The 16,479-nt window shown below is 45.1% G+C and overlaps 1 pseudogene; it reads right to left on the bottom strand.

Annotated features, from left to right (window-relative positions):
* Window positions 1-609: 609 nt before the first annotated feature.
* LOC132024159 (large ribosomal subunit protein eL8-like) lies at window positions 610-15,323 on the bottom strand (annotated as a pseudogene).
* Window positions 15,324-16,479: the final 1,156 nt, after the last annotated feature.

The raw sequence follows: 16,479 nt of genomic DNA, 5'->3' as shown, positions 1-16,479 counted from the left end.
TCCCGTGTTCCCGTCCACTGAGCATTTTTTATGTGCCACACAGGGTTTCTTAGCACTCTACTGACTTTAACTCATTTATTCCTCATGGGACCTCTAGAGGGGGGCACCGCTTTTATCAGCACTGCACAAAGGAGGAAACTGAGGCAGAGGTAAGCGAAGCTTCCTTCACGCCCTCTTTACTAGGAACTGTTTTCGGTTTATAGTTATTGGCTGGGAGGTGGCAATTTCTGGAGAATTTTTCTGGAACGATCCGGCTGGAACCCCTTGCTCACAAAGAAATCCACACGTTCGTTTCCGTGACGGACCATCCAGACAGAAAGAGGGAGAGTATACAATGGGGGCGGTATCCGTGATATTAGAGCCTCCTCTACGACTGAGCAGGTGGCCTGGATGATCGTGCTCACAGGGGCCCTGGTAGTTTTCAGATTTTTTGTCGGTCTCTGACCTTAGATCAGTGGTTTCCTAAAACATCCCACATTTCCATCCAAAGCAAAGGGATGAACCTATACCTCTTCTCAGGCGACCGTTCACAGGGGTTTTGATAGCCCGTGCAGTTTGAATACCACTGTGGAGCCAATTCCAAATCGTGCATTGTATCATCTGCAGTGGTCACCTTAGGACACAGAAATCGAGAGGAACGATGGAGTGTGGTCCTCGGTTCCGTTCCTCTGCTGGCAATGAGGAGACCTTCGGGCAGGCTGGTAGCAGCTCTTGCTTCACCTTTGAGGCCCCCTCCTGTCCTTTGAGCTGAGCATAATCTCGTGTGAAAGTTGACTGCACGCCTGCTGGGGCGGGAGGAACAAAGCCAGGCCCTGGTCGAACTGCAGTGGCCCCAAAGCTCCTCCCGAACTGCAGCAGAATGATAAACTGGGGTTATGGGGAGATTGCTGACAGATGCTGTGGGAAAACTGCAGTAAAGGGAGAAAAAACATGGAGGGCAGGGGAAACTCATGAAGGCGAGTGGTTGCAAACTTAGGTCATTAACCTCGTGAGCTGTCACGGGGCTTTCTAGTAGCTAGCTCCTGCTGTTGTAGTAGATGGAACACCACTGGGAAACTGGGCAGGATGGCGTGGGATCAGCTCATCACCTGCCGAAAAAGGGCTGTTATCCAGGACAGCTGGCATTTGTAAGGGTGAAGAGGTTCTGGGGCTTGAGTCTCTGCTCCGTTCTTATCCTGTAACCCCAGAGACAACACACTGTGTTTCCCGCCTCCCACCCCAACACCACGATGTTCAGGCAGTCTGTCCATTTGGCTTCTTAGAATGGGTTAGTCCAATGCAGGTTGGAAATGCTGGTTATTTTAGTTAAACTCAAGCAATCTGATGGGCTCTCTCCTCCTGCCTCCCTCTCTCCCCACCTTCTGAAATCCTTCACACCCTTCAGTGCCCATCTCAGAGGCTGCTGCTTCTACAAGCCCTCCCTTTCTCCCCAGTATTGTCTGGAGCTAGATTTCATCTTGCCCTCCTTGGTGTGTTTCATATTGTAGCATGCACAAAAAACCATCTTGTATTTATCTTTCTTATTTGTGTCCATTTCTCACTTTGACCCAAAGCTCCCTGAGGGCAGGACTCATGTTTTGTTCATCATCGCTGCCTCCATATCACTTTGTACACAGTACCTCGTACAGAGTACATGCTTAATAACCTCTTGTGGAATTGAAGTAAATTACAGATCTTCCACACTCGTGGTTGCATGGAGAACAGCCTGTGTTTCTACAAACTTGAAGATACGTGGGATAGATTGGGGAGGCATGAGCTGAGCCGTCTGGGGGAGCAGAGACATCTGCAGGGACTGAATATTTCTATGCTGAGCTAGTCCAGGTCTGTCTCCTCCCCAAGCCATCAGCCCTTCTTGTGTTTTCCCCTGGAGGGTCTCTGTTCTTCTTACTTTTCAAAGATTAGCTAAATTGCCACCGCCGCCGCTGCTGCTGCTGCTGCTTCTTCATCTTCTTCTTCTTTTTCTGGCATGCTCTGAAGGCCTCCCTGGCACCTCCTCTGCTCTTCAGAGAGCTTAGTTTGTACCAGGCGGAAGGAACCTTCTGTGTTCTAGCAAGTTCGCTCACCTCCCCTCTGCTCTCTGTTAGCCTTGATCTGAAGCAAGGAGGGGAACTCCCTGTCAGGAAGACTCTGATCTTTCCACAGGCTTGGGCTTGCACAGCCCCAGGAGGTGATTCGAGAATGTCAAGTCATACTTGACCTTCAAAATCAACTGGCTAAGAATGAGCCTCACCAGCCCCATGGCCAAGCTTGCCATTGCTGTTTTAAAATACCTACCTAGGATCATTTTGTGTATGTTAAAGGATAGAGCTCAATACTTCAAAAATAAGTGAACACAGTGATTCTTCTCTTTCTATTCTAATGTTTTAATTATTATTATTTTTTGGCCATTTGTTTTAACCCCCAGGGAATGTTCTATAACTACAAGGGCCCGTACTTTAATCACCGTCTCTAAATCTGGACACTCATTTTCATCTCTACTTTCTCAATAGAGCTGGATTTTGGGTATTCAACAGAATTCTTGTAGTAGGTACATCTTATAAAAATAGATGGAGATGAAATTTGAGAGGCTGGGTAAAGGGTTTCTCCTCAGATCCTGGCGACACAGCAGAAAAGGTGGATTGTGGAAGACACGGAAGGGGAGAGGTCTTTGGAGGTACGTGGCCAGAGCAGACACAGCTCATTCTGTCCACATGGTCAGTGGAAACCCGGACGGAGGCGTGAGCCCTCCCCTGGCCCTTACCGTCCACCATGTACCTTTTGGACCTCAACAGTTCTCATCTTCTACAGGCTCTTTCTCATCACAGCCCAGACCCTGTGACTGGAAAGAAAAAGAACCTCCCCTTTCTCCTCAGTGTGGGCAAGATGCTGGAAAAAGTGTGTGTAAATCCATAAGAGTAGAAAACACAGCTTTGACAATATGTAACTGGTGAGTTTACCAAGCAGCATCTGTGACATAAACAAAACAGTGCATTGCCGTCTTTCCCCCAACAAACCTGTGAGCTTGCTTCAGTGGGATTAATTGTCTCCTGCCCAGGATGTCAATGCTGGCAGGTCTTTCTGCTTTTGCCTCCAGTCTTACATAAAAGATACTCCGAGGTCACTTGCGGTTGCAAGCACAATCTCCATTCAGTAATTAGAATGTCATGGTGCAGATGTTAATCAGAACTTTGAATGTGACAGCAACCAGTTGTCTGGCTACCTTCAGCTCTGACCTGTTTCAGGCGGGGTCCTCTTGCTTCCACCCCTCCGGGTTCGCCCCCCATTCTCTCCTTCCTCCCCCCTCTCCTCATTCTCTTCCTTTTCCTCTCACTCCCATCCCCTCTCCTCCTCACTCCCCTGCCTCCACCCTCCCTCCTCACTCCTGTCCTTTCTCTTCTCCCCTCCTCTTCCTCCTCCTTCCTCTCCCTCGTAACCCCTCCCTCCTTGTGCCCCTGCTCCCTTCCCCTCCCTGCTCCCTCCGGTTCCTCCTCACCCCCCTATTCAGCCCCTCCCTTCCCCCCTCCCTCCTCACCTTCACACCCTTCCCTCCTCACCCCTCACTCCCCTGCCTCCTGCTCTCTCTCCTCACTTCCCGTCCCCACCAGCCCCGTCACCCTGCTCCCTCTTCATCTCTCTTCCTCTTCACCCAATCCCTGCTCGCCTTGCTGTCCCCGCTCTTCACCTTCTCCCTGTGCGCTTCTCCCTGTGTACCTCCTGCCATGTCCTTGCCAACGTGGTGGGAGAGGGATGGAGATGAGCCTGAAGCTACCATCCCTAGTCAAGTTGCTTATGATTAAGGGTTTTTTTTGTGGCTGGGTTTTTTTTGTGGCTGCCTTTTTGGGCTCTTTGAGGTACTCTGCTGAGCTTTTCCTCCTGCTCCCATTACCTGTGTGGATTCACCTGCATTTGGGGTGGCCTTTTGTAACTCCTCCCTTAGCTGGTGGGTCCCCAGTCAACTCCTTCTGCTGAGATGTTCTCACCCTGGGTAGACGAGATAAGCTGGATCTCTTTTGGTACCGCTCGCATCTGCTGCCAGGATCCTTTGCCCAGCCAGCCCTGAGGATGTGGGCTGACCCACCAGAGAGCACTGTCCTGCCTGCAGCACCAAGAGGGAGGCAGCTCTTTGCTCCCTGGACACATTGTCCTTGGAGAAGGCGGAGCTTAGGTAACACTCCATCCTGGCCTTCTTAGCCATGAGTTGGAAACTAGTCCTTGGTGTATATATTACACTTCAAAATTTTCAGCAACTGTCCTTGAAACTCTCTCTTCCAGCCTATTACTCTATATCCTTGAGGGTAGAAGGTGGTACCCCATCGTTGTCCCGGTAGAGGAAGATGGGGGTTCATAAGACAGTAGCACTTCTTGCATGAAAGAAAAGAGAAAAAGAAAAGGAGAAAACCACTTTGCTTATTTCCTTTTTCCACCCTCTCTGATCTCCTCTTTTTTTTTTTTTTTTTTTTTTAAGATTTTATTCACTTATTTGACAGAGAGAGAGATCGCAAGTAGCAGAGGGGCAGGTGGGGGGAGGGGTGCTGAGCAGAGAGCCCAGTGCAGGGCTCAATCCCAGGACCTTGAGATCATGACCTGAGCCGAAGGCAGAGGCTTAACCCACTGAGCCACCTAGGTGCCTCTCTCTGATCTCCTTTTATATTTTTGATCCGACTGAAAGCTTCAAGATTCGGGAGACAAGTTTTTGAGACCTTTCCAAATGGTTCTGTATGAAGCTGCAGGTCTTTCCTTGCTCCCACATTGACACGTGACATCCTTCGTTTCACTCCTGTTGAAACAGAGGCTGGAAGAATTTAGTTCGAACACACCACCGTGCATATTATCCGAAGTAACTCTAATGAACTAGATATGTGTCTCTTACCTGCCCCTTTCTAGGGACAGCAGGTACACAATTTGGACCTGCCACCATCAACAGCAACAGAAGAATAAGCCTGCTGGGGTCAGTCCTTTTTATTTATATTTATATTGCCCTAGACAATGCCGGGGTTTTACTGGAGGGGGCAAGTGGGAAGGGGTCTCAGCTCATTTCTGTGAGCAGAGGAATAGAAATTGAATGTTTTTCTCTAGTGTTTCAATATACAGAATGGAGTGGGGAGAAAGAGGTGCCTATTCTTTGGCATTTAGAGGGAACTCCCTGGTCAGCTCTAGTAACTAATCACAACCCCCAATCAACAAGGTTACAGATCCTGCCATTGCACAGTACTTCCCTTTATGGGCTATGATGGCTGTCCCCTAATGTAATCATGCTGTATTACAAACAGCCACAAGCTCACTGACCTCTGAGAATCTGTGTCTGTTGTTGATGCTTCAGAGGGTTCTCTTGAGGATCGACCAGATGGTTCTGCTGATCTGGCTGGGCTCACTCATCTTGAATGGGAGCTGGCTGAGTGCTGGCTGTTGGAGGATGACCTCGGCTGGAGTGATGGGGGAGAGAGCTGGCTCTGCTCCCTATATTTCTTCTCCCTCTATATATCTTCTCCTAGCTCAGGCAGGTAAAGGCACCAAAGTGAGTAGAAATTTGCAAGAACTCTTGAGCCTGAGGCTTGAAACTGGCACACTTACACTCAACTTGGACATCCTGTATTTTTTTTATTTGCTAAGTCTGGCAACTCTGTACTTCATTTTCCTGGTCCAAATAAGTCCTATGGCCAAGGCAAGAGTGGAGGGCCAGGGCAGAGCACTCTGACCACAGTGGAAAGCCTTGCACAGTTATCTGGCAAAGGGCAAGGCTCTAGGGCTGTTAGAGTAATGCAATTGACCTACTCCATGGGCTTTTTTTTTTTTTTTTAAATTTCTATTTTTCTGGCTAAGGACCAGCTATTTATAGTGGTCTGCCCCATGGTCTCTTCACTTGTATTGCTAGCAGTAGACATTAATTTATTTTCAGGACTTTAGTTTCTACTTCTAGGGGAAATTGAGAAGTGTCCATATTCTCCCTTGCTAAAATGACTCCTGCCCTCACAGAGCTTTGTAAACAGGATTCAGTTTCCTCCTTGGGCATTGTGATGAAGTTCATTGCCTTTTGGCCCTTTATGGTCCCAGAGAGAGTCAAAACTGTACATGTGAACTCAGAGAATATCAGGGTATTAGAATCACTTGTGAGAAAGATGGACAAGTGAGCCAGAAGAAGGGCTAGAGACTTGGCAAGACAGACCCAAGGAGTGGCTGGAAGAAGCTGGCACGGGGAAAATAAATAACTCAGGTCATGGTTTCCAGGCCTACCTAACTCCCCGAATCATCTGTAGGTATTCTACATTTTTTATTTCCTTGTGAGGACTAGGGACTCCTGGTCCATATCAACCTTAGAAATTCAGTTCCTCAATTTGTTTCCTTATAGGCTCAGATGCATGTCAGTGTGAGTAGAGTAACACCCCTTGATGGAATTAAGGTCGGTTGGAAACCTTCCTGTGTGAAAACTGATTACACACCATAAATCTTAGTTAATCTCTATTTTTTAAAGTTATATTTTGTTAATTTCATGACCACTATCAGGGATAATGAATACAAAAGTTGTATTTGACTCTTCATGCTTACATTTGCTTACATTTTTGACTACCACACTCTTTGAGGGAAAAACCATGCCAGGTCTGTGCTAGTGTGGAATATTCAGAATTTGTTTCTCTTTGTGTTCAATGCAGTAACCTCACAATTTTTCTGATATTTAAGTATTTGCTTTGTTAAGTAATACAATTTGAGGACTGGAGGAAGAGGGAGTAGGTATCAGCATGATTTAATTTTATTGCTTTTGAAGTAGCAAATATTCATTGACTTACAGACAGATTATTTAATTTCTCTGAAAAAGTGTAGTATACCATGAGTGACGGCCGATGATGTGTTTTTTTGATAAGTACTCTTAAGAAGACTATTTATAAATGCAAAATGCCAGCAAAATCTTGGGGAAAATGCTGCATATTTCTTTAGTGAGTTCATAGTGATCCACTGTACCCTTTTTGTTTCTTCTGTGCTCCTTAGAAATCCTTTTTCTGGTGTGCCTAGGTAGCTCAGTGGTTAAGAATCTGGCTTCGGCTCAGGTCATGATCCTGGGGTCCTGGGATCGAGCCCCACATCGGGCTGCCTGCTTGGTTCTCCTCCCACTCTCCCTGCTTGTGTTCCCTCTCTCATTATCTCTCTGTCAAATAAATAGATAAAATCTTAAAAAAAAAAAAAAAAGCCCTTTACCTATTTAGGAATTTCTTTTCCCTGTTTTGAAGGAAATATTCTGCCGAGTGAACCACTTTTATATCTGTTTTAAATTCTTGATTGCTTTATTAAAATTCATTTTTAAGAGTTTTTGTGTAGCTTGGATTTATGACCCTAAGCACTTAAAGTCAACAGTGTGTCAAGTCTAGTTTGGCTGGTGGAGTGAAGAGAATATTTAGTACTGTACTGAAATTTTATAAGCTTTGGCTATAAGGGGTAGAGATCTATATTCATTTAGAAACTAATATTGGAAAATGATGCCTTGTAATTTTATAGCGTATCATCTCAGTTGACTCTCAGAATTACTGTTGCGAGATGTAGGTGGTAAGGTAGTCATATCCCTATGCTAATGAGAGAATACCCAAGCCTCAGAGAAGTTGACCAGTATGGGCCAGTATGTCCTGGTGTGTTGAAGAACAAGGCTAGGAATCCAGGTTTTTTGTCTGCAAGACCTGACTTTTTACATGACAGCATATGGCTTTTAAGACTGAAGTGGTGGGGCGCCTGGGTTGCTCAGTGGGTTAAAGCCTCTGCCTTCTGCTCAGGTCATGTTCCCAGGGTCCTGGGATTGAGCCCCACATCGGGCTCTCTGCTCCTCAGGGAGTCTGCTTCCTCTTCTCTCTCTCTCTGCCTGTCTCTCTGCCTACTTGTGATCTCTGTCTGTCAAATAAATAAATAAAATCTTTAAAAAAAAAATACTGAAGTGTTTTAGGGTTAGGTCTGGATATGCAAAGTTGGAACAAGGGACCAACCCTATTTTCAAGAGCTCGTTAGGAGGTTCACTGAGACACAAGTCAAAGTGTGCTTCAGGGGCTCCTGGGTGGCTCAGTGGGTTAAGCCTCTGCCTTCAGCTCAGGTCATGATCTCAGGGTCCTGGGATGGAGCCCCACATTGGGCTCTCTGCTGAGCAGTGAGCCTGCTTTCGTCCCCCTCTCTCTGCCTGCTTCTCTGTCTACTTGTGGTCTCTCTCTCTCTCTCAAAAAAAAAAAAAAAAAAGTGTGCTTCACAGCACAGTTTGAGAAGGACGAGGAGAAGCTGAGGGTGTTAAGGGAAGGAGGGCCCAATTCTGTCAGGGTTGGGACTGGGCAAGAGTTTTAAGTTCTTAAGGTTACAAGAAGGAGTCTCAGTCTTTGACAGTATTTCTCTTCCACAAGGCCTGACCATGAAAGAGGAAGTGTTTTTGTTTTTGTTTTTGTTTCCCCTCTGGTGAGGCAACTGAGTGATCGAGGAATTGAACTGATGGTATTGAAGACAGCAACTCCAGCTGAGCAGGGAAGTCTGCAGTGGTTGAAGAATTCTTCGTCTGGGTGTTAGGAGTGCTGCCAGTGGAAGTTAGCGGGGCTAGAGCCTGGAGAGGAGACAAGGACTCCAGACCTTTGCCCTCTCCTGGAGCTTCAGTCAGTCATTGAGGCAGATGGTACTTTCCAGAGATGGCCACAGCCATGTCTTTTGTTCCCCAGGCTCCTTCATAGTGTCACCTTCTGTTCCCCCATGGAGAGGCTGAGTCTAATTCTTCTTCTTTTGAATTTGGGTGAACTTAAGACTGCTTTAAGCAGTGGAATACACACAGGGGGTGCTATGTGATTGCCGGGCCTGGCTGCAAAGGGGGAAGCACAACATTGTTTGTTAGGACACTTCTACCTTAATCAGGCTACTTTCTATAAAAATAAAATTAATATGTCAAGAATGAACCATTTCTGTATTTTTTCTCCTCATCGCTACCTATGATCTATCTCTCTACCATCTATCATATAGAACTCTTAATACAAGAGAAAATGTTTCTACCGCCGTCAGCTCTCTTCTGCTATTTGTTTTCTACTCTGAGTCAAATTATGGATATGTAAAATTTGTTCATACACAGGATCAGAAATAAAAGTTGAAGTTGGAAATGGATCTATTCCTTCGTCAGAGGACTGTACTTGTAGAAAAAGGCTGGTGAACCAGGGAAATGTTGTACCCTTGCCCAAACCAGGCTAATGTTTACTCTTGTGTTTTGAGGTTTTTCTCTATCTCTCTGGTTTCTCCTGCTCAGTTTTTTGTTGCCACTTTTTGCTCTGTCCATCCCTTACTTATTGCTGGTTTCCATGGTTACTCTGTCGGCCCGCTCTCCTTTACTTTTTATTCCTATTTCTTCCTACACTTTCCCTTCCCATCTCACTCCCCACACTCTCCAAGGTTGATCCTATCCTCTTTTTTGGCTTCATTACTATTTATTGTGGACAGTCCTTAACTCCACAAGCATTTACTGACTGACTTGTGTGTGCCAGGCATTCTTCTAAGAACTGGAGATGCAGTTATAGCTTAACATTTTTAGTGGTTTAAGGCTTGCAAATCTTATTTTCAACTGGCAATGATCATCACAGAAATTCAAATATTATTGTATAAATTTACATTAACATAAAATATGTGTTCCGAAGACGAATGTTTAGGAAAAAATGAAAAACTGGTTAGCAGCTTGAGCCAGCAGACTTTTCCTACCTCTTAACTTGGAAAGAGTATCTGTTTATTCTTGGTATTAAGGTAGCATGATTGATGAGAAAATAATTTTCCCTTTTTGACACATATTGCACTGGGTAGGATGCAGTTGGGAAGTCCCTATGCTGACAGCTATTAATGGCAGAAAACCTGTTTGAGGCAGATGCCAGAAGGGAAAGAACTAGGAAGTGTCATCTTACTCTGGTCTACTTGGCTCTCACACTTTGTGGATTGTACTGGATCACTGTGAGCCAGCTTTCTGGACTTTAGATTATCTTGATTGACTTCTTTCTTGGACTGGAGTTATTTGGTAATGTTAATAGGACTTTCCAGAGGAATAGCTAGGAAAAATAGCATCAAACCATTCATGCAGTTGAAAGCAGACATCTTTGGTGATATTTATATTGGGCAGAGACTGTGCCTTATTTTGGGTTATGTATAAAGACATTCTTGGCTTCCAGAATTCTAACCCTAATGTAATTTGCAAAATTATTTGGTTTGGAAAAATGTGGAAAAGCCAATTTTAAGTAGTCACGTAGTTCTTACTGTCAGTCCATTGAAGAGCTTAAAGATCAATGTGAAGTTACACCCCACTAGTACTATTAAAAAACCCCAGTTTTTTTTAATAAAATAAGTTCATTAAAAAAGAAAAGAAAAGAAAAGAAAAAGTCCCATCAGAGTAAGAACAAATAGCCCACATCTTTTCCTACCTAGACTATTTGCTTCTAGACTTTCTGGGTGTTTTTTTTTTGTTTGTTTGTTTTCTATTGTTATGCTGTTGAGGACACCTCTTCCTTTTGAATTCAAGATACCAAAAGGCTTTGTTCTGGAACTATTTTCCACCAAAGCAGCTGGTGGTCTGGTAAACACAGAAAGAGTGCATAGCTTTTAGGGAGCCTAGCATTCTCTACGTAGACCCCTGTTCTGCAGTTCCCTAATGCTGGTCAGTACAAATCACCTTCAGCTCTGTCTTGGGAGCTGCTCTCTGGTAATTCAGTCCTAAAGACCTATAGGCCAATTATGAAGACACACCCAACCACGGTGGTGGGTTCCGTTGTAGGCAGCCACTTTGAGTTTCCTTTTGTGTTACTGGATGAAGAGACCAGTGAAGTTGAAGAGAAACACAAATGCATCTGCACTGGAGATGAGATAGGAAACAAACAGGAAAAATGAACGAGAGTAGAGAGCACATTAAGGTAGGAGCAATATCGAAACTCATAAAATTTCTTGGAGGCATGGTAACTACTGAGTAGAGTACAGTGGAGGGGAGTGGAGAGGAGAGAATGCATTGAAATACCCAGCGGGTATCAGGCCCTTGACAAAGATTTTCCTAACCTCTCTTATTTAAATCTCACAACAAAATTAGGGTGTGACTATTATCCCTAACTCACAGATGAGAAGGTGAAAGTTCAAAGACAGGAGACAGTTTGTGCCAGATCATACGGCTCGTAAAATGACAAAGCTGGTCTTTGAACCCAAATTTGAAGCCAGAAGCTTTGCTTTTTTCCAACACCCCACCAACGATAGAAGCTATCCATCGACTATTTTATTTCATGATGCGTCAAGAAAGAGGGCCATGATGTCCTCAGGGTTGCTGGAAGTGTCAACATCTGACCTTGCAAAGTAAAAACAATTGAAGGAATGAACTTCATAGAGAATTAGGGAAACCATTTCCAGTTTCCAGACGTCAGCCTAGGAAACAGTCTTGACACTCAGCTTCATAGTCCTCTGTGGCTTCAAAGGACCAGCTGCCAACCTGAGTCTCTGATTCTCCTGTTAGAACCAAAGCGACAAGGAAGCGTGGGCAAAAGAAAGGGTAAGGTGAAGGGTTTTGTGAAGACGCGGCATCTCAGTGGTGTGTGGTTCACCCCTCACCTTCCACTAATTGGCTGCCGAATGCTTTTCTTCCAAGAGCTAATTAGAAACATCCTACCTGGTGCTTTAGCAACATGAAGATTCTTTCTGTTGCTGTTAAGCAGGGTTTTTTTTTTTTTTTCTTTTTAAAGAAAGAAACTTAATTCAAAGTTTAGTTTCAATATGCTTGAATTTTAGTCTCATATTTCTTAGCTGAGGCACATTTTTTCTTTTGGATCAGAAAGCACTCCTGGCTGCTACCAAGCGTAAGAAATACCGTCCTGAGACAGATGTCTATTTCCTCTGCCAGGCTGGTGTGGAAGCCGACCCGTGTTTCCTTCCCTATCTGAATGGCAGGGGAAGCAGCAAGGAGATTTCAAACATTCTGCCCAAAACATTTTTTCTCACCCTCAATGCTTTTGCCACATCCACTGTCTTTTAAAATAGCAGCAAAATGGCTCTGGAAGTAGATGGTGTTGATGGCAGGTGAGTGGCTAGGGACTCTAAGCTTATGGGTCACACCTATCCCAAGAGTAGGACAAGTTTGGGACTAGGTCAGACCTGGATTTGAATCTCAGCCGTGATGGTTTACAAGCAGTTTTGTCTTTGGATACTTATGGGACAGACTTGTTCTACAGCATCACCTTTCCTGTGATCTTGGGATTTTAATTAAGGCTCACGTATTGGAGACAATGGGTGGTAAGTGCTTGTCCTTCGTAAGGAAGGTCTAGACATTTCTTTGTTGACTTTACTGGGAAGTAGGAAAAGCAGTCTTTGAACTCTGTCCAAATTGCCCACCACCCCCAGTCTGTGAAAGAGAAAAATGAAATGATGTGGGGAGGGAATGGGAGAATTCTTTGAAGGGTCTGAACAGGATTAGAAAAATGCCAGGTTTTTCTCTAGTGCTTCCTTCGTGGCCTTGATCCTGGAAAACCACTATTAAAAGCAAGGGCTGTCTGATGGAAAGGAAAATTGATGTGTCATAATCCTGCTGTTTGATGACCTAGAATAGAGATGGGCAAACTTTTTCTACAAAGAACCAAATGGTAACTATTTTAGGCTTTAGGGGCCACATGGTCCTCGTTGTAGCAATAATCCAACTCCACCATTATAGAGAGACGGGCTTTCTAGACAATAGGTAAATGTGGTTGTATCCCATTAAAACTTTATCTCTAAAAATCTACTGGTCAGATTTGGCCTGTGGGTCAGAGTGTCTGGACACTGGTTTAGGGATTTACCCATTAGTTCTCCAGATTGGATCAAAAGTGAATTCCCAGAAGAGTGTCTGATGGGCGTTATGAGATAATGAAGATTAGAGTGTCCCATAATGGCCTAGTCAAGAAAAGTTGTGAAAGATTTGAAATGGACAAAAAAGATGGCCTGGTCATTTAAATGGAAGCTGGGCATTGTCTAGAACACTCTACTTGGTTATGTAATTCTCTGGGATCTGCAGCTTTCACTCTCTTTGAGTTATAAAGAGATAATCTCTCTTTATAATTTAGTTTATATTATATATTTATACTATAATTTAGCTCTATTGTTTCTGTGAATTTTAGAAAATTGATTCATGGTGATACAAATTATTTCTGTCCAGAGAGATGCAAGTCTGATGGGTATTCAATTCATGCCTCTCTCTTTTCCTCCAAAGACACCAGTTTTGTATCTATTCTGCAAGTTCCTTTCATTCCAAATTCCCAAGGGCTTAAATATATAGCTGAACTTTGGATTCTCCTTCCAACTATTTCTAACATTATAACTGTCCCCCCGTTAGCTAATGAGTTCAGGACAATTTTTGAGAAATGTTTATTTTATCTTTGCATAAGAGTTGTGATTTTGTCTTTTAACATCCAGAAAAGGAGAGGGAGTCCTAGAGGAAGTGTGTTGAGCCAAGAGAGACAAGAACTGGCCTTAGGCCCACCCTGCATCACCTCCCCCACTGGCCCTAGGGCTTCTCTGTAAAATGGCACTGACCTCAATGTCCTTAGCTTGGAATACTGGGGAGTTAATACCACTGGGGCTACACTTGGCCGATGAGGGATGAGAGACAACAGATAAATGCTTTCACTTTCCTCAGTTTCCTCTACCCCCAGCTCTGAGACACATTTTATCAAGGCCTGCAGTCTGTCCTCATAGGATGCTCATCTTTGTCCTTCTTGGGGGCCAAGTTGATAAAACACACCTGAATCGGCTTTGCCTCCTTCTGTATCTTTCTTCCTCTCCTGCTCTATGGCTCTTTAGGATCATGACCATATGTAAACAACTTGCATGCAAGCCTCTGGGTGTGGCCCTACTTGTCAGAAACTTAGGCTAAGACAGGAAGAGAAGTATATATATATATTTTAAATATTTTTATTTGCTTGCTTGACAGAGAGCACAAGCACAGAGGGAGCAGCAGGCAGAGGGAGAGGGAGAAGCAGATTCCCCACTGAGCAGAGAGCCTGGATGTGGGACTCCATCCCAGGACCCTGGGATCAGGACCTGAGCCAAAGGCAGAGCCTTAGCTGACTGAGCCACCCCGGTGCCCTGGGAGAGAACTCTACTTTAACTGTTTGCTGGACAAGCATTCCCAGTTTCCTAGAAGCCAAGTGGACCCGGGGCAGGATAGCCAAGAGTGTACTCTGTTGCGAGGACCCTCTCCTAGAGAAGTGTTTGCTGGGGTGAGGCAGCCCTGACACAAAGAGATTGCCTAAGGTGCACGGAGAGAGGGTGGGAATTCATCTGGAGTAAAAGTGGTCACCCTGGAATTGCATCCCCTGCCCTGAGGATTGGTCCAATGGGAAGCTGCAGGAAAGGACTTGGAAAAATTTACAGTGAATCTCATGGAGGAGCCAGAATTTGAGGAGTGCTTTGCAAAAGTCATTAGACATAAAAGAGAACCATAAAAAGCATCAACTGAAAAAAATGTTTTATTCCCTTACCACTTATTCCACTTGTTTCTCTCTCTCTCTCTCTTTTTAAAGAGAACTTTTTATTACTTTTATGTACAGAAACTTCAATAGCCCAGCCCAGTTTGGCAGCCACTTCTTTAGCCTTTGCCTTTTCCAGCTTGGCAACGTGAGCCATTGACTTCAGACCTGGGACGTCGCCTGCCCAGGGGCAGCAGATCTCATATCTGTCATTGTCATTGGTCCTGGTACATTCCACCAGCTTAGCTGGAGCTCCTTTGTCTTCTGAGTTCACCTGTGTGAAGGCTACCAGGATGCAGGTCTTCCTGGGGACCAGATGCCCCAGCCTGGCCTTCCCCTCGATAATGCAGTAGGGGATACCCTACTGCATTGCTGACACAGGGCAGGCAGGGAGACCATCAGCTCAGTGGGATCCACCTCATGTACGATCACAACCAGCTGTGCCTCCTTGTTGTCCACCAAAGTGAGGACAGTATTAACCTCAGATCGAAGGACAGGCGGCCTCTTAGTGGGGACATCCCCTTTGCCCATAGCCACCTTCTTAGTCTGGGCCAACAGCCTCTGCTTCTTCTCTGGCTTTATTTCTGGCCTGTACCTGTGGACCAGCTGAAGCAGTGAGTCGCTGTGTGGCGGTCCAAGGTGTGGGAGAGCTGGTTCATCACGGGAGGCACTTGTACAGTTTATAGAGAATCACCCTTTGTCACTGCAGCCGGATGTGGCAGGGCCATTTGACTAAGCGGGTGAGGTCCCTTTTTGGGCTGGATGTCCTGTCCAATGCCAAAATTCTTGGGCCTTTTCTCAGACAGAGGAGTGAGCAGCTTGTTGTCCTCCTGTTCTTCATGTCAGAAGCTTCGGGGCCACCTTCTTTCCCTTTGCCTTCTTTCCTTTCAGCATCTTGCATTGCTGGAGGAGGGAGTGCTACTAGCTTCTCTTGACCATGAAGGAGGTCAAGTGACCTTGAGTAGGTGAGGAGCTGGATGAAACAGAGGAAAAGAAGAGCGAGCATGCTGCCTTCCCTCTTTACTCATGTCTGAACAATTGTGGGTTCAGATTAGCAGTGCAGGAGGTGATGTGTTCTTAAATGTCTCCAGTGTCTCTCCACATCATTCCTGTGTTGGCACTGAAAGTTTGCTAAGCAGTTCAGTCCTTTCCTAACTCCCTACCATGGCCAGATTTCTTTCACTTAGAATTTGCACTTAAAATGTGTTAAAAGTTGGGTCGCCTGGGTGGCGTAGTTGGTTAAATGGCTTCCTTCAGCTCAGTTCATCATTCCAGGGTCCTGGGATCAATCCCCACATCAGGCTCCTTGCTTGGTGGGGAGCCTGCTTTTTCCTCTACCTCTGCCTGACTCTTCCCTGCTTGTGCTCATCTCTTTGAGAAATAAATAAATAAAATCTTTTTAAAAGAATGTGTTAAAAGTAAAATGACCATTGCTGTGATCTCTGTGGAAAAATTTTTTTTTCAGAGATTGCAAGAGTTTGAAGTTGAAATATTGACATTTTGATTTGGCCTGGATATTTTTAAAACGATTTTATTTGTTTATTTTGAGAGAGAGAGGAAGGGCAGAAGGAGAAATAGAGACTATTGAGCAGACTCCCCACTGAGTGTGGATTCCCCACATGAGACTCTTAATCCCATGACCCCAAGATTGTGACCTGAGCTGAGACCAAGAGTTGGGCACTTAGCCAACTGAGCCACCCAGGTGCCCTGCCTGGATTAGACATTTTTTTTTTAAAGATTTTATTTATTTATTTGACAGAAAGAGAGCACAAGCAGGGGGAACTGCAGGCAGACGGAGAGCGAGAATCAGGTTCTGCATGGAGCAGGGAGCCCGATGTGGGACTTGATCCCAGGATCATGACCTGAGCTGAAGGCAGACGCCTAACTGATGGAGCTACCCAGGTGCCCCTGGATTACACTTTTTTTTTTTTTTTAAGATTTTATTTATTTATTTGACAGAGATTACAAACAGGCAGAGAGGCAGGCCGGTAGGGGGGAGGAGGAGAAGCAGGCTCCCTGCTGAGCCGAGAGCCTGATGTGGAGCTCAATCCCAGGA

The sequence above is a fragment of the Mustela nigripes genome, chromosome 9, assembly GCF_022355385.1.
Source record: "Mustela nigripes isolate SB6536 chromosome 9, MUSNIG.SB6536, whole genome shotgun sequence".
NCBI classification, from domain to species: domain Eukaryota; kingdom Metazoa; phylum Chordata; class Mammalia; order Carnivora; family Mustelidae; genus Mustela; species Mustela nigripes.
The sequence above is the reverse complement of the archived record's forward strand: the minus strand, read 5'-3'. Positions and strand labels throughout refer to the sequence as shown.